The sequence below is a fragment of the Coturnix japonica genome, unplaced genomic scaffold (genome assembly GCF_054131305.1).
Source record: "Coturnix japonica strain WE unplaced genomic scaffold, WE-NBRP24 Scf051, whole genome shotgun sequence".
Classification (NCBI taxonomy): domain Eukaryota; kingdom Metazoa; phylum Chordata; class Aves; order Galliformes; family Phasianidae; genus Coturnix; species Coturnix japonica.
In genome coordinates, this window is record NW_028188954.1 from 2,084,619 (window position 1) to 2,095,710 (window position 11,092).

Consider the following 11,092-nt stretch of genomic DNA (forward strand, 5'->3'; position numbering starts at 1 on the left):
GCTATGTCTCAACTCGGAATCTACTGCGTCGACGTCTCAACTCGGAATCTACTGCGGCGACGTCTCAACTCGGAATCTACTGCGGCGACGTCTCAACTCGGAATCTACTGCGGCTACGTCTCAACTCGGAATCTACTGCGGCTACGTCTCAACTCGGAGTCCACTGCGGCTACGTCTCAACTCGGAGTCCACTGCGGCTACGTCTCAACTCGGAATCTACTGCGGCGACGTCTCAACTCGGAATCTACTGCGGCGACGTCTCTACTCGGAATCTACTGCGGCTACGTCTCAACTCGGAATCTACTGCGGCTACGTCTCAACTCGGAATCTACTGCGGCTACGTCTCAACTCGGAGTCCACTGCGGCTACGTCTCAACTCGGAGTCCACTGCGGCTACGTCTCAACTCGGAATCTACTGCGGCGACGTCTCAACTCGGAATCTACTGCGGCTACGTCTCAACTCGGAATCTACTGCGGCGACGTCTCAACTCGGAATCTACTGCGGCTACGTCTCAACTCGGAATCTACTGCGGCTACGTCTCAACTCGGAGTCCACTGCGGCTACGTCTCAACTCGGAATCTACTGCGGCTACGTCTCAACTCGGAGTCCACTGCGGCTACGTCTCAACTCGGAGTCCACTGCGGCTACGTCTCAACTCGGAATCTACTGCGGCGACGTCTCAACTCGGAATCTACTGCGGCTACGTCTCAACTCGGAATCTACTGCGGCTACGTCTCAACTCGGAATCTACTGCGGCTACGTCTCAACTCGGAGTCCACTGCGGCTACGTCTCAACTCGGAGTCCACTGCGGCTACGTCTCAACTCGGAATCTACTGCGGCGACGTCTCAACTCGGAATCTACTGCGGCGACGTCTCAACTCAGAATCTACTGCGGCTACGTCTCAACTCGGAATCTACTGCGGCTACGTCTCAACTCGGAATCTACTGCGGCTACGTCTCAACTCGGAGTCCACTGCGGCTACGTCTCAAGTCGGAGTCCACTGCGGCTACGTCTCAACTCGGAATCTACTGCGGCTACGTCTCAACTCGGAATCTACTGCGGCGACGTCTCAACTCGGAATCTACTGCGGCGACGTCTCAACTCGGAGTCCACTGCGGCTACGTCTCAACTCGGAGTCCACTGCGGCTACGTCTCAACTCGGAATCTACTGCGGCGACGTCTCAACTCGGAATCTACTGCGGCGACGTCTCAACTCGGAATCCACTGCGGCTACGTCTCAACTCGGAATCTACTGCGGCTACGTCTCAACTCGGAATCCACTGCGGCGACGTCTCAACTCGGAATCTACTGCGGCGACGTCTCAACTCGGAATCTACTGCGGCTACGTCTCAACTCGGAATCCACTGCGGCTACGTCTCAACTCGGAATCTACTGCGGCGACGTCTCAACTCGGAATCTACTGCGGCTACGTCTCAACTCGGAATCTACTGCGGCTACGTCTCAACTCGGAATCCACTGCGGCTACGTCTGAACTCGGAATCTACTGCGGCTACGTCTCAACTCGGAATCCACTGCGGCTACGTCTCAACTCGGAATCTACTGCGGCGACGTCTCAACTCGGAATCTACTGCGGCGACGTCTCAACTCGGAATCTACTGCGGCTACGTCTAAACTCGGAATCTACTGCGGCTACGTCTCAACTCGGAGTCCACTGCGGCTACGTCTCAACTCGGAATCTACTGCGGCTACGTCTCAACTCAGAATCTACTGCGGCTACGTCTCAACTCGGAATCTACTGCGGCGACGTCTCAACTCGGAATCTACTGCGGCGACGTCTCAACTCGGAGTCCACTGCGGCTACGTCTCAACTCGGAGTCCACTGCGGCTACGTCTCAACTCGGAATCTACTGCGGCGACGTCTCAACTCGGAATCTACTGCGGCAACGTCTCAACTCGGAATCTACTGCGGCTACGTCTCAACTCGGAATCTACTGCGGCTACGTCTCAACTCGGAGTCCACTGCGGCTACGTCTCAACTCGGAGACCACTGCGGCTACGTCTCAACTCGGAATCTACTGCGGCGACGTCTCAACTCGGAATCTACTGCGGCGACGTCTCAACTCGGAGTCCACTGCGGCTACGTCTCAACTCGGAGTCCACTGCGGCTACGTCTCAACTCGGAATCTACTGCGGCGACGTCTCAACTCGGAATCTACTGCGGCGACGTCTCAACTCGGAATCTACTGCGGCGACGTCTCAACTCGGAGTCCACTGCGGCTACGTCTCAACTCGGAGTCCACTGCGGCTACGTCTCAATTTGGAATCTACTGCGGCGACGTCTCAACTCGGAATCTACTGCGGCGACGTCTCAACTCGGAATCTACTGCGGCTACGTCTCAACTCGGAATCTACTGCGGCTACGTCTCAACTCGGAGTCCACTGCGGCTACGTCTCAACTCGGAGTCCACTGAGGCTACGTCTCAACTCGGAATCTACTGCGGCGACGTCTCAACTCGGAATCTACTGCGGCGACGTCTCAACTCGGAGTGCACTGCGGCGACGTCTCAACTCGGAGTCCACTGCGGCTATGTCTCAACTCGGAATCTACTGCGGCGACGTCTCAACTCGGAATCTACTGCGGCGACGTCTCAACTCGGAATCTACTGCGGCTACGTCTCAACTCGGAATCTACTGCGGCTACGTCTCAACTCGGAGTCCACTGCGGCTACGTCTCAACTCGGAATCCACTGCGGCTACGTCTCAACTCGGAATCTACTGCGGCTACGTCTCAACTCGGAATCTACTGCGGCGACGTCTCAACTCGGAATCTACTGCGGCGACGTCTCAACTCGGAGTCCACTGCGGCTACGTCTCAACTCGGAGTCCACTGCGGCTACGTCTCAACTCGGAATCTACTGCGGCGACGTCTCAACTCGGAGTCCACTGCGGCTACGTCTCAACTCGGAGTCCACTGCGGCTACGTCTCAACTCGGAATCTACTGCGGCGACGTCTGAACTCGGAATCTACTGCGGCTACGTCTCAACTCGGAGTCCACTGCGGCTACGTCTCAACTCGGAATCCACTGCTGCTACGTCTCAACTCGGAATCTACTGCGGCGACGTCTCAACTCGGAGTCCACTGCGGCTACGTATCAACTCGGAGTCCACTGCGGCTACGTCTCAACTCGGAATCTACTGCGGCGACGTCTCAACTCGGAATCTACTGCGGCGACGTCTCAACTCGGAATCTACTGCGGCTACGTCTCAACTCGGAATCTACTGCGGCTACGTCTCAACTCGGAATCTACTGCGGCTACGTCTCAACTCGGAGTCCACTGCGGCTACGTCTCAACTCGGAGTCCACTGCGGCTACGTCTCAACTCGGAATCTACTGCGGCGACGTCTCAACTCGGAATCTACTGCGGCGACGTCTCAACTCGGAATCTACTGCGGCTACGTCTCAACTCGGAATCTACTGCGGCTACGTCTCAACTCGGAATCTACTGCGGCTACGTCTCAACTCGGAATCTACTGCTGCTACGTCTCAACTCGGAGTCCACTGCGGCTACGTCTCAACTCGGAGTCCACTGCGGCTACGTCTCAACTCGGAATCTACTGCGGCGACGTCTCAACTCGGAATCTACTGCGGCGACGTCTCAACTCGGAGTCCACTGCGGCTACGTCTCAAGTCGGAGTCCACTGCGGCTACGTCTCAACTCGGAATCTACTGCGGCTACGTCTCAACTCGGAATCTACTGCGGCGACGTCTCAACTCGGAATCTACTGCGGCGACGTCTCAACTCGGAATCTACTGCGGCGACGTCTCAACTCGGAGTCCACTGCGGGTACGTCTCAACTCGGAGTCCACTGCGGCTACGTCTCAATTCGGAATCTACTGCGGCGACGTCTCAACTCGGAATCTACTGCGGCGACGTCTCAACTCGGAATCTACTGCGGCTACGTCTCAACTCGGAATCTACTGCGGCTACGTCTCAACTCGGAGTCCACTGCGGCTACGTCTCAACTCGGAGTCCACTGCGGCTACGTCTCAACTCGGAATCTACTGCGGCGACGTCTCAACTCGGAATCTACTGCGGCGACGTCTCAACTCGGAGTCCACTGCGGCGACGTCTCAACTCGGAGTCCACTGCGGCTATGTCTCAACTCGGAATCTACTGCGGCGACGTCTCAACTCGGAATCTACTGCGGCGATGTCTCAACTCGGAATCTACTGCGGCGACGTCTCAACTCGGAATCTACTGCGGCTACGTCTCAACTCGGAATCTACTGCGGCTACGTCTCAACTCGGAGTCCACTGCGGCTACGTCTCAACTCGGAATCCACTGCGGCTACGTCTCAACTCGGAATCTACTGCGGCGACGTCTCAACTCGGAATCTACTGCGGCGACGTCTCAACTCGGAGTCCACTGCGGCTACGTCTCAACTCGGAGTCCACTGCGGCTACGTCTCAACTCGGAATCTACTGCGGCGACGTCTCAACTCGGAGTCCACTGCGGCTACGTCTCAACTCGGAGTCCACTGCGGCTACGTCTCAACTCGGAATCTACTGCGGCGACGTCTGAACTCGGAATCTACTGCGGCTACGTCTCAACTCGGAGTCCACTGCGGCTACGTCTCAACTCGGAATCCACTGCGGCTACGTCTCAACTCGGAATCTACTGCGGTGACGTCTCAACTCGGAGTCCACTGCGGCTACGTCTCAACTCGGAGTCCACTGCGGCTACGTCTCAACTCGGAATCTACTGCGGCGACGTCTCAACTCGGAATCTACTGCGGCGACGTCTCAACTCGGAATCTACTGCGGCTACGTCTCAACTCGGAATCTACTGCGGCTACGTCTCAACTCGGAGTCCACTGCGGCTACGTCTCAACTCGGAGTCCACTGCGGCTACGTCTCAACTCGGAATCTACTGCGGCGACGTCTCAACTCGGAATCTACTGCGGCGACGTCTCAACTCGGAATCTACTGCGGCGACGTCTCAACTTGGAGTCCAATGCGGCTACGTCTCAACTCGGAATCTACTGCGGCTACGTCTCAACTCGGAATCTACTGCGGCGACGTCTCAACTCGGAATCTACTGCGGCGACGTCTCAACTCGGAGCCCACTGCGGCTACGTCTCAACTCGGAATCTACTGCGGCGACGTCTCAACTCGGAATCTACTGCGGCGACGTCTCAACTCGGAATCTACTGCGGCGACGTCTCAACTCGGAATCTACTGCGGCTACGTCTCAACTCGGAATCTACTGCGGCTACGTCTCAACTCGGAGTCCACTGCGGCTACGTCTCAACTCGGAATCCACTGCGGCTACGTCTCAACTCGGAATCTACTGCGGCTACGTCTCAACTCGGAATCTACTGCGGCGACGTCTCAACTCGGAATCTACTGCGGCGACGTCTCAACTCGAAATCTACTGCGGCTACGTCTCAACTCGGAATCTACTGCGGCTACGTCTCAACTCGGAATCTACTGCGGCTACGTCTCAACTCGGAGTCCACTGCGGCTACGTCTCAACTCGGAATCCACTGCGGCTACGTCTCAACTCGGAATCTACTGCGGCGACGTCTCAACTCGGAATCTACTGCGGCGACGTCTCAACTCGGAATCTACTGCGGCGACGTCTCAACTCGGAGTCCACTGCGGCTACGTCTCAACTCGGAATCTACTGCGGCTACGTCTCAACTCGGAGTCCACTGCAGCTACGTCTCAACTCGGAATCTACTGCGGCTACGTCTCAACTCGGAATCTACTGCGGCGACGTCTCAACTCGGAATCTACTGCGGCTACGTCTCAACTCGGAATCCACTGCGGCTACGTCTCAACTCGGAATCTACTGCGGCGACGTCTCAACTCGGAATCTACTGCGGCGAGGTCTCAACTCGGAATCTACTGCGGCTACGTCTCAACTCGGAATCTACTGCGGCTACGTCTCAACTCGGAGTCCACTGCGGCTACGTCTCAACTCGGAATCCACTGCGGCTACGTCTCAACTCGGAATCTACTGCGGCTACGTCACAACTCGGAATCTACTGCGGCGACGTCTCAACTCGGAATCTACTGCGGCGACGTCTCAACTCGGAGTCCACTGCGGCTACGTCTCAACTCGGAGTCCACTGCGGCTACGTCTCAACTCGGAATCTACTGCGGCGACGTCTCAACTCGGAATCTACTGCGGCAACGTCTCAACTCGGAATCTACTGCGGCTACGTCTCAACTCGGAATCTACTGCGGCTACGTCTCAACTCGGAATCTACTGCGGCTACGTCTCAACTCGGAGTCCACTGCGGCTAAGTCTCAACTCGGAGACCACTGCGGCTACGTCTCAACTCGGAATCTACTGCGGCGACGTCTCAACTCGGAATCTACTGCGGCGACGTCTCAACTCGGAGTCCACTGCGGCTACGTCTCAACTCGGATTCCACTGCGGCTACGTCTCAACTCGGAATCTACTGCGGCGACGTCTCAACTCGGAATCTACTGCGGCGACGTCTCAACTCGGAATCTACTGCGGCGACGTCTCAACTCGGAGTCCACTGCGGCTACGTCTCAACTCGGAGTCCACTGCGGCTACGTCTAAACCTGGAATCTACTGCGGCGACGTCTCAACTCGGAATCTACTGCGGCGACGTCTCAACTCGGAATCTACTGCGGCTACGTCTCAACTCGGAATCTACTGCGGCTACGTCTCAACTCGGAATCTACTGCGGCTACGTCTCAACTCGGAGTCCACTGCGGCTACGTCTCAACTCGGAGTCCACTGCGGCTACGTCTCAACTCGGAATCTACTGCGGCGACGTCTCAACTCGGAGTCCACTGCGGCGACGTCTCAACTCGGAGTCCACTGCGGCGACGTCTCAACTCGGAGTCCACTGCGGCTATGTCTCAACTCGGAATCTACTGCGGCGACGTCTCAACTCGGAATCTACTGCGGCGACGTCTCAACTCGGAATCTACTGCGGCTACGTCTCAACTCGGAGTCCACTGCGGCTACGTCTCAACTCGGAATCCACTGCGGCTACGTCTCAACTCGGAATCTACTGCGGCTACGTCTCAACTCGGAATCTACTGCGGCGACGTCTCAACTCGGAATCTACTGCGGCGACGTCTCAACTCGGAGTCCACTGCGGCTACGTCTCAACTCGGAGTCCACTGCGGCTACGTCTCAACTCGGAATCTACTGCGGCGACGTCTCAACTCGGAGTCCACTGCGGCTACGTCTCAACTCGGAGTCCACTGCGGCTACGTCTCAACTCGGAATCTACTGCGGCGACGTCTGAACTCGGAATCTAATGCGGCTACGTCTCAACTCGGAGTCCACTGCGGCTACGTCTCAACTCGGAATCCACTGCGGCTACGTCTCAACTCGGAATCTACTGCGGCGACGTCTCAACTCGGAGTCCACTGCGGCTACGTCTCAACTCGGAGTCCACTGCGGCTACGTCTCAACTCGGAATCTACTGCGGCGACGTCTCAACTCGGAATCTACTGCGGCGACGTCTCAACTCGGAATCTACTGCGGCTACGTCTCAACTCGGAATCTACTGCGGCTACGTCTCAACTCGGAGTCCAATGCGGCTACGTCTCAACTCGGAATCCACTGCGGCTACGTCTCAACTCGGAATCTACTGCGGCTACGTCTCAACTCGGAATCTACTGCGGCGACGTCTCAACTCGGAATCTACTGCGGCTACGTCTCAACTCGGAATCTACTGCGGCTACGTCTCAACTCGGAATCTACTGCGGCTACGTCTCAACTCGGTGTCCACTGCGGCTACGTCTCAACTCGGAATCCACTGCGGCTACGTCTCAACTCGGAATCTACTGCGGCTACGTCTCAACTCGGAATCTACTGCGGCGACGTCTCAACTCGGTATCTACTGCGGCGACGTCTCAACTCGGAGTCCACTGCGGCTACGTCTCAACTCGGAATCTACTGCGGCGACGTCTCAACTCGGAATCTACTGCGGCTACGTCTCAACTCGGAATCTACTGCGGCTACGTCTCAACTCGGAATCTACTGCTGCGACGTCTCAACTCGGAATCTACTGCGGCGACGTCTCAACTCGGAGTCCACTGCGGCTACGTCTCAACTCGGAATCTACTGCGGCGACGTCTCAACTCGGAATCTACTGCGGCTACGTCTCAACTCGGAATCTACTGCGGCTACCTCTCAACTCGGAATCTACTGCGGCTACGTCTCAACTCGGAGTCCACTGCGGCTACGTCTCAACTCGGAATCTACTGCGGCTACGTCTCAACTCGGAATCTACTGCTGCGACGTCTCAACTCGGAATCTACTGCTGCGACGTCTCAACTCGGAATCTACTGCGGCTACGTCTCAACTCGGAATCTACTGCGGCGACGTCTCAACTCGGAATCTACTGCGGCGACGTCTCAACTCGGAATCTACTGCGGCGACGTCTCAACTCGGAGTCCACTGCGGCTACGTCTCAACTCGGAGTCCACTGCGGCTACGTCTCAACTCGGAATGTACTGCGGCGACGTCTCAACTCGGAGTCCACTGCGGCTACGTCTCAACTCGGAGTCCACTGCGGCTACGTCTCAACTCGGAATCTACTGCGGCGACGTCTGAACTCGGAATCTACTGCGGCTACGTCTCAACTCGGAGTCCACTGCGGCTACGTCTCAACTCGGAATCCACTGCGGCTACGTCTCAACTCGGAATCTGCTGCGGCGACGTCTCAACTCGGAGTCCACTGCGGCTACGTCTCAACTCGGAGTCCACTGCGGCTACGTCTCAACTCGGAGTCCACTGCGGCTACGTCTCAACTCGGAGTCCACTGCGGCTACGTCTCAACTCGGAATCTACTGCGGCGACGTCTCAACTCGGAATCCACTGCGGCTACGTCTCAACTCGGAATCTACTGCGGCGACGTCTCAACTCGGAATCTACTGCGGCGACGTCTCAACTCGGAGTCCACTGCGGCTACGTCTCAACTCGGAGTCCACTGCGGCTACGTCTCAACTCGGAATCTACTGCGGCTACGTCTCAACTCGGAATCTACTGCGGCGACGTCTCAACTCGGAATCTACTGCGGCGACGTCTCAACTCGGAATCTACTGCGGCTACGTCTCAACTCGGAGTCCACTGCGGCTACGTCTCAACTCGCAATCCACTGCGGCTACGTCTCAACTCGGAATCCACTGCGGCTACGTCTCAACTCGGAATCTACTGCGGCGACGTCTCAACTCGGAATCTACTGCGGCGACGTCTCAACTCGGAATCTACTGCGGCTACGTCTCAACTCGGAATCTACTGCGGCTACGTCTCAACACGGAGTCCACTGCGGCTACGTCTCAACTCGGAATCCACTGCGGCTACGTCTCAACTCGGAATCTACTGCGGCTACGTCTCAACTCGGAATCTACTGCGGCGACGTCTCAACTCGGAATCTACTGCGGCGACGTCTCAACTCGGAGTCCACTGCGGCTACGTCTCAACTCGGAATCTACTGCGGCTACGTCTCAACTCGGAGTCCACTGCGGCTACGTCTCAACTCGGAATCTACTGCGGCTACGTCTCAACTCGGAATCTACTGCGGCTACGTCTCAACTCGGAGTCCACTGCGGCTACGTCTCAACTCGGAATCCACTGCGGCTACGTCTCAACTCGGAATCTACTGCGGCTACGTCTCAACTCGGAATCTACTGCGGCGACGTCTCAACTCGGAATCTACTGCGGCTACGTCTCAACTCGGAGTCCACTGCGGCTACGTCTCAACTCGGAGTCCACTGCGGCTACGTCTCAACTCGGAATCTACTGCGGCTACGTCTCAACTCGGAATCTACTGCGGCGACGTCTCAACTCGGTATCTACTGCGGCGACGTCTCAACTCGGAGTCCACTGCGGCTACGTCTCAACTCGGAATCTACTGCAGCGACGTCTCAACTCGGAATCTACTGCGGCTACGTCTCAACTCGGAATCTACTGCGGCTACGTCTCAACTCGGAATCTACTGCTGCGACGTCTCAACTCGGAATCTACTGCGGCGACGTCTCAACTCGGAGTCCACTGCGGCTACGTCTCAACTCGGAATCTACTGCGGCGACGTCTCAACTCGGAATCTACTGCGGCTACGTCTCAACTCGGAATCTACTGCGGCTACCTCTCAACTCGGAATCTACTGCGGCTACGTCTCAACTCGGAGTCCACTGCGGCTACGTCTCAACTCGGAATCTACTGCGGCTACGTCTCAACTCGGAATCTACTGCTGCGACGTCTCAACTCGGAATCTACTGCTGCGACGTCTCAACTCGGAATCTACTGCGGCTACGTCTCAACTCGGAATCTACTGCTGCGACGTCTCAACTCGGAATCTACTGCTGCGACGTCTCAACTCGGAATCTACTGCGGCTACGTCTCAACTCGGAATCTACTGCTGCGACGTCTCAACTCGGAATCTACTGCTGCGACGTCTCAACTCGGAATCTACTGCGGCTACGTCTCTACTCGGAGTCCACTGCGGCTACGTCTCAACTCGGAATCCACTGCGGCTACGTCTCAACTCGGAATCCACTGCGGCTACGTCTGAACTCGGAATCTACAGCGGCGACGTCTGAACTCGGAATCCACTGCGGCTACGTCTCAACTCGGAATCTACTGCGGCGACGTCTCAACTCGGAATCTACTGCGGCGACGTCTCAACTCGGAGTCCACTGCGGCTACGTCTCAACTCGGAGTCCACTGCGGCTACGTCTCAACTCGGAATCTACTGCGGCGACGTCTCAACTCGGAATCTACTGCGGCGACGTCTCAACTCGGAATCTACTGCGGCTACGTCTCAACTCGGAGTCCACTGCGGCTACGTCTCAACTCGGAATCTACTGCGGCTACGTCTCAACTCGGAGTCCACTGCGGCGACATCTCAACTCGGAATCTACTGCGGCTACGTCTCAACTCGGAATCTACTGCGGCTACGTCTCAACTCGGAGTCCACTGCGGCTAGGTCTCAACTCGGAATCTACTGCGGCTACGTCTCAACTCGGAGTCCACTGCGGCTACGTCTCAACTCGGAATCTACTGCGGCTACGTCTCAACTCGGAGTCCACTGCGGCGACGTCTCAACTCGGAATCTACTGCGGCTA